General features: G+C 43.2%; 1 protein-coding gene across 10 annotated transcripts in view; it reads left to right on the top strand.

Annotated features, from left to right (window-relative positions):
- KTN1 (kinectin 1) overlaps window positions 1-13,483 on the top strand; it is a 111,819-nt gene that overhangs the window by 29,268 nt on the left and 69,068 nt on the right. The gene's annotated exons all lie outside the window — the stretch shown is intronic.

Raw genomic sequence — 13,483 nt, 5'->3', positions numbered from 1 at the left:
CATCATCGCCCCTCCGCAGCTAGGGAAACCCATTTGTGCAAAGCCATCCACAATGTCACGTACGTTGTCCAGAATCACGGTTTTTCAGAGCAGGATGCGATTAATGGCCCTGCACACTTCTGTCAACACAAGTCCAACAGTCGACTTTCCCACTCTGAACTGGTTAGTGACCGATCGGTAGCAGTCTGGAGCAGTCAGCTTGCAGAGTGCAATCACCACACGCTTCTCCAGTGACAGGGTAGCTCTCGTTCTTGTGTCCTTGTGCCACAGGGCTGGGCCGAGCTCATCACACAGTCCCATAAATGTGGCTTTCCTCATCCAAAAGTTCTGCAGCCACTGCTAGTCATCCAGACGTGCATGACAATGTGATCCACCACTCAGTGCTTGTTTCCCGAGCCCAAAAGCAGCATTCCACTGTGGCCAGCTCCTCCCTGAATGCCACAAGCAATCTTGTGTAGTAACTACTACGCCTGGTGAGATCAACGTCGCACACCTCTTGCCTTTGTAGCTTAAGGAATAACTCCACTGCCACTCGTGACGTGTTAGTGAGAGCGAGGAGCATATTGGTCAACAGTGCGGGGTCCATTCTTGCAGACCGAAGAGGCAGAGCGCGCAGTACGCAAACTGTTGAAAGATGACGCCAAATGCGGACGGAAGCACAGGGGTTGCTGGGATGCAAAGCAGTGCATCACAGGGCATTGGGACAGGAGCCAGGATGCCCCGCGACCCCCTCTGCCTTCCCACAACTCTTAGCGGCAGAAGAAGAGACGCTTTATGGGATAGCTGCCCAGAGTGCACTGCTCCAAATACCGCTGCGAGTGCCGCAAGTGTGAACACGCTATTGCACAGGCAGCTGACAGTGTGAACACGCAACAGCGGTTTCCCTTCAGTGCTCTGAGGGGCACCGTAACTTCCGGCACTGTAACTCTGCCAGCGTAGACATACCCCTAGAAATGGTAGAAATTTAAAATCTGGTTTTCCCTGGTTTATTAGAGGAGCAGTGTGAGGTATAAGCTCTATTTATTGGGAGTGCTTAACACCATAATTGAAAGGCTAAGGTGTTGAATCTTTAATGTTCTAAATAAAGGAAGCCTTTGTTAATTAGCCACTAAAGATAGCTAGGTGTTAACAAAACCAAAACAAGTTCTAAATAGTCTGACTAAAATCCCTTCCTGTTTTAAGGGTTCTACTTCCACTCTTGCTTCTTGTAATGTCATTTACACCAGTGGTTCTCAACCTTTCCAGACTACTGTACCCCTTTCTAGAGTCTTTGTCTTGTGTATCCCAAGTTTCATGTCACTAAACTATTTGCTTACAAAATCAGACCCAAAAATACAAAAGTGTCAAAGCGCACTATTACTGAAAGATTGCTTGCTTCTCATTTTTTACTATATAATTATAAAGTAAATCGATTGGAATATAAATACTGTATTTACTTTTCACTGTGATACTTGAAAGTGTTTTTCATTTGTGAGCCTTGTCTGAAGCCCAAGCCACAGGCGGTGGGGCTCAAGCATGTAACTTAGCTTTGTGGGGCCCTGGGTAGTTGCCCTGCTTGTCACCCCTGAATGCTGGCCCTGTACTTGTGATCCCCCTAAACCCATCCCATGACTCCCCCCACCCCCTGAATCCCAGGTTGAGAAACACTGATATAGATGAGTACCCCCTGGAAGATCTCTGCATTTCCCCCAGGGGTATGCATACTCTTGGTTGAGAACCACTGGTTTACGTTACACTAGCGCTCTAGACAGCAGTCTTCTTGCCTGGACAGGACATTTGCATGCCCATGTGGACACGGAACGTTCTCAAAACAACAATCTCTTTATACAGTGAAAGAGAACAAAGTAAAGAAACCCAATCTGTTTTCTTTGCAAGTCACCTTTAGTAACCCAACCATACTGAACTGAAACAAATGTTGGTTGTTTTGGGTACTTATCTGACCCCCATCGCTTAGGGTCTGAGTCCCTGGTAATCTTCAATGGACTTATCCTCGCAGCTTGCCTGTGAAGTAGGCCAGTGCTGTTATCCACATTTTATAGATGGGGAACTGAGGCACAGAGACCAGGGGATTGTCTACACTTGAAATGCTGCAGCGTTACAGATGCGCATCAGTAGCGCTTCAGTGTAGACACTACCTACACGAACAGGAGGGATTCTCCGGTTGGCATAGATACTCCACCTCCCAAAGAGGTGGCAGCTAGGTTGATGAAAGAATTCGTCCATTGACCTAGCGCTGCCTATGTGGGGACTTAAGTTGACTTAACTGTGCCACTTGGGTGTCGATTTTTCACATTCCTCAGCGATGTAGTCAAGCCAACCTGACATTCTAGTGTAGACTGGGCAAGTTATCGAGGCCTAATGTGTCAAAGTCTGTAGCAGAGCAGGGAATTGAACCCAGATCTCTCAAGTCCTAGGGCTATTCTCTAACCACTCTGAAGCCTTCCTCTCTGAAGGGCTATGATCTCTGAGAAAATGAGGATTGTATTTTCAAGGGTTTCTGTTCGACAGTGAAGTGTGTGGTTGGTCATGTACAGACATAAAATATATAATCAAACAGTAACTTCTGTTCTGGCTGGGTACTCTAATCAGTGGTCCACTGACGATGCTATGTACTGTACTCCTGAGGTGAATCGGCTAAATACAGTCTAAAAGAACCATAATCTACTGATTTCAGTTATTTGGTTACATACTATACATAAAGCACCGAAGATCACCTAAACATTGGAAAAACCTTGCATATGCAAGTTGATGCTCGTTTAAGTGCAGTATCTCTTAAATCTCTGCCACAGGATTTACTGGCATGGCTCAGCCTGCTGGGTGACCAAGATGCTGTGTCATTCAGCAATAAGAAGGTTCATGAACCCTCTTGACAAAATCCCTGGGAAAACCCTGATTAAAGGTGCTATAGCCTTAATGAAATCTTACTTTGTATCTTTTAAAAATCAAAATGAAATTCTTTGGCCTTAGCAATTTTTTACTATTAATTTTTAAAGCAGCATAAAAATCTCAGGGGATTACATGCGTCTTGAGACCCGGAGTTCATAGTGAGCATACTTTTAATATGCAAGGCTAAGCTAAGAATGGCTAATGCATCAACCAGATGGAGCTATAATTTATTTCTGTCTTGTAGAGTACAAGTTTAGATCCAAGGATTAACGCTAATTGTGTATCCATCTGAAGGTTATATATCAGCATAGAGAAACTTGAGTTCTAATTACAGCCGCAGCTTTTGGTATTGTGAAATATAATACAAAGTTAACTCGCTTACTTAGAGGAAGCCAGTTGCTAATAAACAATCATGTTAGATGCAGCATCAGAAATGAAGGAATTGACTAAGCATTTTCTGTGGTGGTGGGTGGGTGCAGGTGGTTTGGCTTGTTAATTCAAAGTGAAAATAGTATAGCTGTCTAAGTTTTGATAACTCAGGGCAGAATGCAGCTCTTCTCCCTTTGCAGAAGAGTTAAAGGGATGCCGTCAAAGGTGATAGGTTTAGAACTTCTATGAGGAGTATAAAAGCTTTTTAGATGGGGGATGGATTGTCAAATCCAACCCTGTTGTTCAAGTTAAGAAATCAGAAGCTCAACTTAAAAAGCCTCTTCCAGGGTAAACATCTGATAGGTAGCATGTCAAGGGTTTGTAGCAATGCATGGAATTTAAAAGTGTGCTGGTTAAACTTCAGGGCTTTTAATTGTGTTGCTGCTTGGCAGGGAGGGTGCACGTTAAGTAATTGGTTACAGCAGGATTTGTTGTGTTTGTCTGTTGCTGTGCATTGCAGAGTGCCACAACCACTTCCAAAGTGGCTCTGTCTTACTGAGGGCTATACCTTGTCGTGTCTGTTTTGATTAATAAAACTGCTGTGTGCAAACCCTATTAGGAAAAAGGATTACTTTTTTGAAAAGTATCCTTTATGCTGCTATTAAAAAGAATAGAAGTGAACAGGTTAAATAGTTCAGTTTTTATCCACTTTCCTTATTTCTTCTAGTTTTCCCTGTGTCTCTTGATGAAGGTAGTTTCTCTATCCTACCTCCCCTGCTTCTTGACAGTTTCTCCCCCACCCCCCCACCCCCAGGGCATTTGGTTTCCCTCTTGCTTGGGAGGTTTGCCAATTGGACAGGAAAGAATGAATGGGAGTTGGAATGAGATTGTTCTAATTGTAAGCTAGTCACAGGGGTTCTCACGATAAATTTTTTGGTGGCCTCAGAGTGGCCACCAACTCTTGCTGGTGGCCGCTCTGACAAATTTTCTTAAAATACTTAATTAACTTTAGGAAAAACAAATAAATCTGCACATATACATGCTCAAATCATTGTAATTCATTTCTGAAGGGTTTTTGCACACTCAATAATAAAAATAATGTACAGTTGTATTTTGGTGTCCCTGGCCCCTGCTCCTTCCTCAGCTGCCCCCATTCCCCAACTCAGTTGCTTCCCCCCTCCCATTGCCCCGAGCTCCCTTCTGCAGCTTTGCACCCCGGGCTGAACCCTCTCTTTGCCTCTTGACCACAGCACCCAGTAAGGCTGGCTTCGCTGAAGTCCAGAGCGGGAGCTGGGAGGGGGAGAGGGGCTGAAGTTTGGAGCTCCGACATGCCAAGGGGCTGAAGCCCAGAGCCCACTGCCAGAGCCCTACGGCTGAAGCCGGGCAGGGGGGCTGAAGCCCACCCCCGAAGCCTTGCAGCTGAAGGTTGTGGGGTGGGATGGTGGGGGTGGGGGTCACTTAAGCCCTCCCTCGGAGCCCCTAGGTGCTGCAGGGAGGAGCTGCTGCTTTGCCCTCTCCCCCATCTCTGCTCAGGAGGCTGTCATGGCTTCAGGAAAGACCCCTGATGGCCTCATCTGAGAAACGCTAAACTAGACCAAAGATATAAGTATGACTTCATGCAAGGCAGAATGCTTCCCATTTGTGCTGAAATGAATGTACTCTTAGACTCTGTATCAAAAAGCCTTTATAAATACCATTGTTCTCATGCTGAAGGTAGTCAGCTTATCATTCTGTTTATACTGGAACTACAATACCGTAGCTCTGGAAGTTTGCAACCCCCTGCATAAGCAAGACTCTAATGAGAAGTGAAATTACACTGTAACTATCAGATCAGTTTTTCTCACCAGGCTTATCTGTGAGAGGCTGACTCCTTTACAGTGAATGGTACTCCTTTGACATGTCCACGGTAGAAACATCCACTTCAAATCTTAAAGCTTTAATTTTTTTTTTTTTTTTTTGAAACTTTCTTCTGTATAAGAAAAGGAGGACTTCTGGCACCTTACAGACTAACAAATTTATTTGAGCATAAGCTTTCATGAGCTACAGCTTTGACTTTGTAGTGAGTAACAAGAGTAGAAGAGGAGCAGAGACTGATTCTACTGGGATCTACAACTTCTAGTTCTGTAGAATATTCTTTGGATCCAGTATAAAACACCTTTTACTATAAAGAGGTTGCAGATGCATCTTCTGGTGCACCTGAGATAAGGGGCTGCTTTCATCAGATGAGTCTGTCATTCTGAAGAAAATAATAATTAGGGCTGTCAAGTGATTAAAAAAATGAATTGTGATTAAACAATAATAGAATATCATTTATTTAAATATTTTTGGATGTTTTCTACACTTTCAAATATATTTCAATTATAACAAAATACAAAGTGTACAGTGCTCACTTTATATTTTTATTACAAATATTTGCGCTGTGAAAAACAAAAGAAATAGTATTTTTCAATTCACTGTAGTGCAATCTCTTTATCATGAAAGTTGAACTTAAAAATGCAGGATATTATGTACAAAAAAGTAACTGCATTCAAAAATAAAACAATGTAAAACTTTAGCACCTACAAGTCTGCTCAGTCCTATTTCTTCAGACAATCGCTCAGACCGATAAGTTTGTTTACTTTTTTAGGAGATAATGCTGCCCACTTCTTGTTCACAATGTCACTAAAAGTGAGAACAGGTGTTCTCATGGCACTGTTGTAGTCGGTGTCGCAAGATATTTACATGCCAGATGTGCTAAAGATTCATATGTCCCTTCATGCTTCAACCACCATTCCAGGGGACATGCGTCCATACTGATGACAGGTTCTGCTCAATAACAATCCAAAGCAATGCGGACCGACACATGTTCATTTTCATCATCTGATACAGATGCCACCAGCAGAAGGTTGATTTTCTCTTTTGGTGGTTCGGGTTCTGTAATTTCCACATCTGTGTGGTGCTCTTTTAAGACATCTGAAAGCATGCTCCACACCTCGTCTCTCTCAGATTTTGGAAGGTACTTCAGATTCTTAAACCTTGGGTCAAGTGCTGTAGCTATCTTTAGAAATCTCACATTGGTACCTTCTTTGCATTTTGTCAAATCTGCAGTGAAAGTGTTCTTAAAATGAACAACGTGCTGCTGAGTCATCATCCGAGACTACTGTAACATGAAATATAAGGCAGAATGTGGATAAAATAGAGCCGGAGACATACAGTTCTCTCCCAAGGAGTTCAGTCACAAATTTAATTAACACATTAGTTTTTAACGAGAATCATCAGCATGGAAGCATATCCTCTGGAATGGTGGCCGAAGCATGAAAGGGCGTACGAATGTTTAATGTATATGTGGCATGTAAATACCTTGCAATGCCAGTTACAAAAGTCCCATTTGAATGTCTGTTCTCGCTTTCTGGTGACATTGTAAATAAGACATGGACAGCATTATCTCCTGTAAATGTAAACAAACTTGTTTGTCTTAGTGATTGACTGAATGAGAAGTAGGACTGAGTGGACTTGTAGGCTCTAAAGTTTTGCGTTTTGTTTTTGAGTGCAGTTATGCAACAAAAGAATGTACATTTGTAAGTTGCACTTGCACGATAAAGAGATTTCACTACAGTACTTGTATGAGGTGAATTGAAAAATACGGTTTCTTTTGTTTATCATTTTTACAGTGCAAATATTTGTAATAAAAAATATAAAGCGAGCAGTGTACAGTTTGTATTCTGTGTTGTAATTGAAATCAATATATTTGAAAATGTAGAAAAAAATCCAGAAATATTTAATAAATTTTAATTGGTATTCTATTGTCTATCCCTTCCTTAGGTCCCGGGGGCTTTAGTGTCAGTCTCTGTACACAATTTTCTTTAGGGACACTGGTTTTCCTTCAGCCTCACCCAAAATTCCTGTCTAAAAGTGGTTTCTCATTTTTCACATTATTCAAGCAATATATTTGATGACTTTCTTTCCAAAGCCTCATTCGAGTAAAGGGGAAGAAAAGCTCAACACTCTAGATGTTAGAAGAGGTTTGGCTTATTATCTGGATCAGACTAGGCCTTTCAGATCTTCATTTGAGCGCTTCGTTGCAGGTTCAGACAATAAAGGGTCAACCAGAGGATCTCTTCCTGGATTTCTAATTGTTGTCCTTTGTGCTACTGATTGTCTGATATTGCACTGCCAAGAGGTGGCTCAGGCTACTTCCACAGCCTTCCTGCCTCGTGTACCCATACAGGGCATTTGTAGGGCAGCAACCTGGTCATCAGTCCGTACGTTTGCCCCTCACTATACCATTTCTTATCAATCTAGAGCTGTTGCCAGATTTGGACGAGTGGTCCTACAGTCTCTGTTCAGGTAGATTCCAAGCCCACCTCCAGTTTGAAATGTTTGAGAGTCACCTACAGTGGAATAAACATGTGCAGTCACTCAAATGAAAAATGTTTACCTACCTTTCCATAACTGTTGTTCTTGGAGCTGTGTTGCACGTGTCTTTTCCATGACTCGCCCTCCTTCCCCTCTCTACCAGAATCTTTCCAGTAGGAAGGAACCCAGAGGAGTCGGGGGCAGCTTGGCCCTTTATATCTGGGGTGCAGTGGTGGGAGGCACCAGAGAGTGCTCATGCTACCCCAACAGGTACTGCTGAGGGACACCTCTCCGACAGCTGTGTATGAGGTGCACACTCGCCTACAGTGGTATGGGTATGTACAACATGTCTTGAAGAACAACAGTTACGGAAAAGTAGGTAACTGTGTTTTTAAAACACTTGGAGGTTTATGCAACTGAAACTGAATTTCCAAGCTGTTTTGCTGTAATCGCTCATGACATTTTAATTTGATTCATTGGGATTCTGAAAATATAGTCTACTGTACAAGCAGAATAAAGCTTTGGGAGAACAAACTTATCAGAAGGAGTTTCACTGCAAAGACCAGAAAATGTCTGCTAACTCAGATAGGAGCTAGTTTTATCAGATACATATTCCTCATTACAAAACTGCCATAATGACATATTGACGGCTCCTCTGGAAATTTGAAGCTTTTATATACATGTATCCTCTACTGACCCATTGTTCTGTTTAAAAATGAGTCTATTCTTGTGTTTACTCAGGAGCTCTAGTATTCAGCTGTGGTGGCTCACATCTTCCCTAGTGGAGAGCCACAAAATCATTGCTAGGCCATTACATTATGACACTACACCAGTTTGGCTCAGTTTCATTTCATATTGATGCAACATCACATCAAGATCTTGGAGTGTGGTTTTTGTGGCTCTCTGCAACTCCTTTCAATGCCGTCTTGTCCACTGTTCCAACATCTTTTCTGACTACTCAGAGGGATCTTTGCAGTGTTCATTTCCTTAGTGCATTTAGGTCCACTCCACCTGACTGTCTTGTGTTGAATATGGAGAGGTATGTGGGGCAAGGGCTGCAATGAATGACAGTCAGTTCATGTTGCTTGAGTGCAGACAGTGTAGTGAGTTTGAGAGTCCCGAAGGAGTTGTATATTGGTGATGGAGAAGACTGGTATGGTTCTGAAGGAGCGTTCTTAGTAGTTGGATATTTTGAACTGTATAATTACTGTAATAATGTACTATAATCAATTTAATTACACTTGTGAAAAATCTGCATAATTACACATTTATTTCAGGGATTAGGCTCTTGTGTAAATGTTCAATATTGACTCTGGCTGAGGAAAACATCAAATTCATTTTTTCAAGAGAACTAATTTGGCTCACTCACTAACGCAAGAAGCTGGTTGTATAGCGTAACTATAGCTACATTGTAGTTAAAACTGAAGCTAGCTTTCTGTTGTAAGCCCAACTTTCAACCCCCCCCCACTTTTTTCCGAAAAGAGACAAACCTTCCTGAAATTCCCCACGCTGCATCTCATGCGAGGCTTGACTTTGTCTGGGAAGCTAGATTAAAAATTAGAGCGTTTTAATTTATGGTGTCTTGAAAAATTGTCCTAAATTTCATGATTTACTTATTTATTTTGATATGGTGATACCCTAATTATTGGGTGAACTCTTTTTATAATATATGTAACTCGCCTCGCGTTATGGGTGAGGCCTTGTGTGTGGTGACGTAGCATCAAGAGAGGTGGTCTTTCAGATAAGGTAGGTCCTAGCCCCCATAGGGCTTTACAGATAAGTCAGCAAGTAAATTCTAGGTGGTTAGGGCTGCCAACTTCCTAATTGCACAAAAACAAACACCCCTGCCCTGCCCCTTCTCTGTGGCCCCACCCCTGCTCGCTCCATCCCCACTCCCTCCGTTGCTTGCTCTTCCCCACCCTCATTCAGTTTCACCAGGCTGGGGCAGGGGGTTGGTGTGTAGGAGGAGGATGCGGGCTCTGGGCTGGGTCAGGGAGTTGAGGTACGGAGGGTGGGGTCTGGTCTCTGGGCTGGGGCTGGGAATGAGGAGTTTGGGGTTGTCAAGGTTCCTTCCTCACTCTGAACTCTAGGGTACAGATGTGGGGACCTGCATGAAAACCTCCTAAGCTTACTTTTAGCAGCTTAGGTTAAAATTTCCCCAAGGTACAAACTATTTTACCCTTTGCCCTTGGACTTCCACTGCCACCACCAAATGTTTATCTGGGTTTATTTATTAGGAAAGCGTTGTTTGGAAATGTCTTTCCCCCCAAAATCCTCCCAACACTTGCACCCCACTTCCTCGGGAAGGTTTGGTAAAAATCCTCACCAATTTGCATAGGTGACCACAGACCCAAACCCTTGGATCTTAAGAAGAATGAAAAAGCATTCAGTTTCTGAAAAGAAGGATTTTAATAGAAGTAAAAAGTAAAAAAGAATCGCCTCTGTAAAATCAGGATGGTAAATACCTTACAAGGTAATTAGATTCAAAACATAGAGAATCCCTCTAGGCAAAACCTTAAGTTACAAAAAGACACACAGACAGGAATATTCATTCTATTCAGCACAGCTTAATTTCTCAGCCATTTAAAGAAATCATAATCTAACACATATCTAGCTAGATTACTTACTAAATTCCAAGACTCCATTCCTGTTCTGTCCCCGGCAAAAGCATCACCCAGACAGACACAGACCCTTTGTTTCTCTCCCTCCTCCCAGCTTTTGAAAGTATCTTGTCTCCTCATTGGTCATTTTGGTCAGGTGCCAGCGAGGTTATCCTAGCTTCTTAACCCTTTACAGGTGAAAGGATTTTTCCTCTGGCCAGGAGGGATTTTAAAGGTATTTACCCTTCCCTTTATATTTATGACAGGGGTGTGCAGGAGGGGGCTCAGGGCTGGGGCATGGTGTTGGGGGGTGTGGGCTCTGGGAGGGAGTTAGGGTGCAGGAGGGGATTCCAGGCTGGGGCAGGGGTTTGGGATGTGGAAGGGGGTTTGGTGTGCGTGGTCCTGGCGGTGCTTACCGCGGTTCCCGGGAATCAGCCCGCCAGGTCCCGGCAGTGCAGCCCCTAGGTGCATGGGTGGCCAGGGAGGTGCCATGTGCTGCTCTTGTGGCCGCAGGTGCTGCCCCCTCAGCTCCCATTGGTTGCGGTTCCCAGCCAGTGGGAGCTGCAGAGCTGGCACCAGGGGTAAGGGCAGCGCGTGGAGCCTCCCTGACCACCCTTGTGCCTAGGGGCTGCAAGGACCTGGCAGCTGCTTCCAGGAGCTGCATGGAGCTAGGACAGGCAGGGTGCTTGCCTTAGCCCCGGACCCCCACTGTGCCACAGACTGGACTTGTAACGGCTGCCGCCCGGAGCTCCCAGGGTCCCTTTTCGACTGGGTGTTCTGGTTTAAAACCCGACGCCTGGCAACCCTCTAGGTCGTAGTGAATAGGGAGCCAGTGTAGATCCAGAAGCACTGGGGTTACATGCTCCTGGGAGGAGGTACAGTGTAACAAAGGTGCTGCCAAATTCTGCACCAGCTTCATTGCTCAGCCTCTTAAAATCATCAGAATGGCTCTGCCTACAAACTCAGGTTATTTTCTATTGCCTTTGCTGACAAGAAATTCTTATTTCTTTGGAGGGAACGTTTAGAAAAATTATCAGCTTGTATCCCAGACCAAGTGCAGCAGGGAAAGGATTAATGGGCTTCTTAAAGAGGGATTATAAGTGAATCCCTGTACTGAGACTGTGGTGGAAAAATGCTCCATACAATTTGCCTTAAAGTGTCCAGATGTAGAAGTGGTCCTTTGCTTTCCTCTCCTTTTAATCTATGGCTGTAGCCAGCACAGAATTCTTACCCAGCAGTGGGTGCGTGTGTGTGTGAGAGAGAATATGACCTGTTACTGACTCCACATAAAAAGAAAAGGAAATTTTCCTGTTAACTTGTTAGGGTTTTTGCATATATTTTAACAAACTTTAGGGGGCACCATTTATGGGTGAATGGGGTGGCTAGAGAGGTGATAATATATATTATTATATTGCTGTAGAAACAGGCTGGATTCCTTGACTGTTCATCTCTACATATTCTGATAATCAGGTGTAGGTTTTGTTGTAAAGGGCGTGATAGCGCGTTAGCTGGACTCCATTAAAGCGCACACTTCCAACCTTAATTATTTTTAAACGATGTTCAAAGTTAATGAATTTGTAGTTGCATATTTTCAGGTGGAATTCTAGCTTCATTTTTTTGAATGATTATAACTTTGATTTTTATAGGTGGATTCTTTTCTTTGGGCTTGTCTACTCGGGGATGCTAATGAAGGTTAATCCAAACTAACTAAAGTTGTGAATTAAAAGTGGATTAGTTAAATTGCATTAAACCCTCGTGTGGACATTCTCATTCAAAAACAAAGTGGCCTTGATTCAATTTAGTTTAATTGGCCTGTGTACACCTGGTCGATAAAAGTTACCTAGGGCGCTTTAATGTAATACTGTTTCAAACACACTATGTTAAAATGCACCGGCAGGGTCTACATAGACCAATTAATGTGAAGCACGCTAGTTTGCTTTGGCAATCACATTCACAGAGAGTGAATTATCCCACGCTGTAGACAAGCCCTTGGCAACTAATAGTCTAAAGCAGGTTGAAGTCAGGAAAATAAAATTTGTACAGAAGTCCAACTCTGTTCAACTTTCTAACGAAGTACATCCATAGTGTCCAATCTAAAAATAAAATTAGATTGTCCAGTCTGGGCCTAAAATTAGATTTATGGCTTTATTTTGATGTGTGGATGCTTGCATGTAGGTTCCCTTGCATTTCTGCTTTGCTTATGTACTCCAGTGTCCATGTGCATGTATGGTAATGCAATGAACTCCTGTAGAATTCTCTTGCCTTCTTTTACGCTTGAACTCAGAAGATCAATGTTGTTACATGTTTCACAGTTTATGGCAATTGCATCTGTTTCCCCTCAGTGCTTCAGCAAGGGCACCCACTCTTAAGCCTCCTGCTTCCCTGGCCATCACCTCTGTTGGGTGGAGACATGCAACTCTTTCTCTTCTGATGGGGATGTTTCCAGGCTGAACAGTTTCATGTCTTCACTGTGTTATTCCCAGTTATTCCCAGCAGATACAGTCTGCCCAAGCACACCTGGTTGCTTTTTATTCAGAGACGGTTAACAGTGTGACTGCCTACAATTATAGATACCACACAGTTCTTCTTATGCAAGCCCATTTTATGAAAGTAAAAGCACTACAGAGAAAACATGAAAAGCAGTAAGAAAACCTACACACATGCTAATAAGCTCACTAGGGTTCCCTCAGTCCTAACCCAGGCTGTAGTAGGAGCAGTGCTTCCAAACCCCACCATGTGGGATTCCTTGTTATTTCAAGTTCATCACATCTTCAGCTCAGAACACACACAGTTTTTGGGGCCTCAGGAGTCCTTCTAACCCTTTCCTAAGGATTGGGGCCATCAGATGGCCCCGAGCCTGTTTAAAACCAGGATATTTACCCAACAAATCCTTTTTGTCTGGGGAAAGATTCAGGACATTCTTCAAGGTAGGCCAAGATTTAGGCCTTTGTTTCTCTCTCCTTCCTCTTACCTTCAGCTCTCTTCTAAGGTCATATCCTATATCTGGCTATATAATAGGCAGAAGTTTGATTTCTTGGCTAAATTAAAACTTCATAAACATGGTTTAACTTTTTGCAAAAGGTTTGGATTGAGAGGTGACACGGTCACCCGTTACCCTGTATTTATTGATTCTTGCTGGACAGCCTTTGATGTGTTTTGTGATCTGTTTTTTGGCCTTTAAAATATATACATTTCTTGAAAATCGGGTGGTGGTGGGGAACCTCCCCGCCGCCAAACGAATGGACCCTAGTGTTCTAAACTGCAAAGCTTTCCTGTACATATTAAGAACCCCT

The sequence above is a fragment of the Lepidochelys kempii genome, chromosome 6 (assembly GCF_965140285.1).
Source record: "Lepidochelys kempii isolate rLepKem1 chromosome 6, rLepKem1.hap1, whole genome shotgun sequence".
NCBI classification, from domain to species: Eukaryota; Metazoa; Chordata; order Testudines; family Cheloniidae; genus Lepidochelys; species Lepidochelys kempii.
Note: the sequence above shows the minus strand (reverse complement) of the source record. Positions and strands in the feature narration are given on the sequence as shown.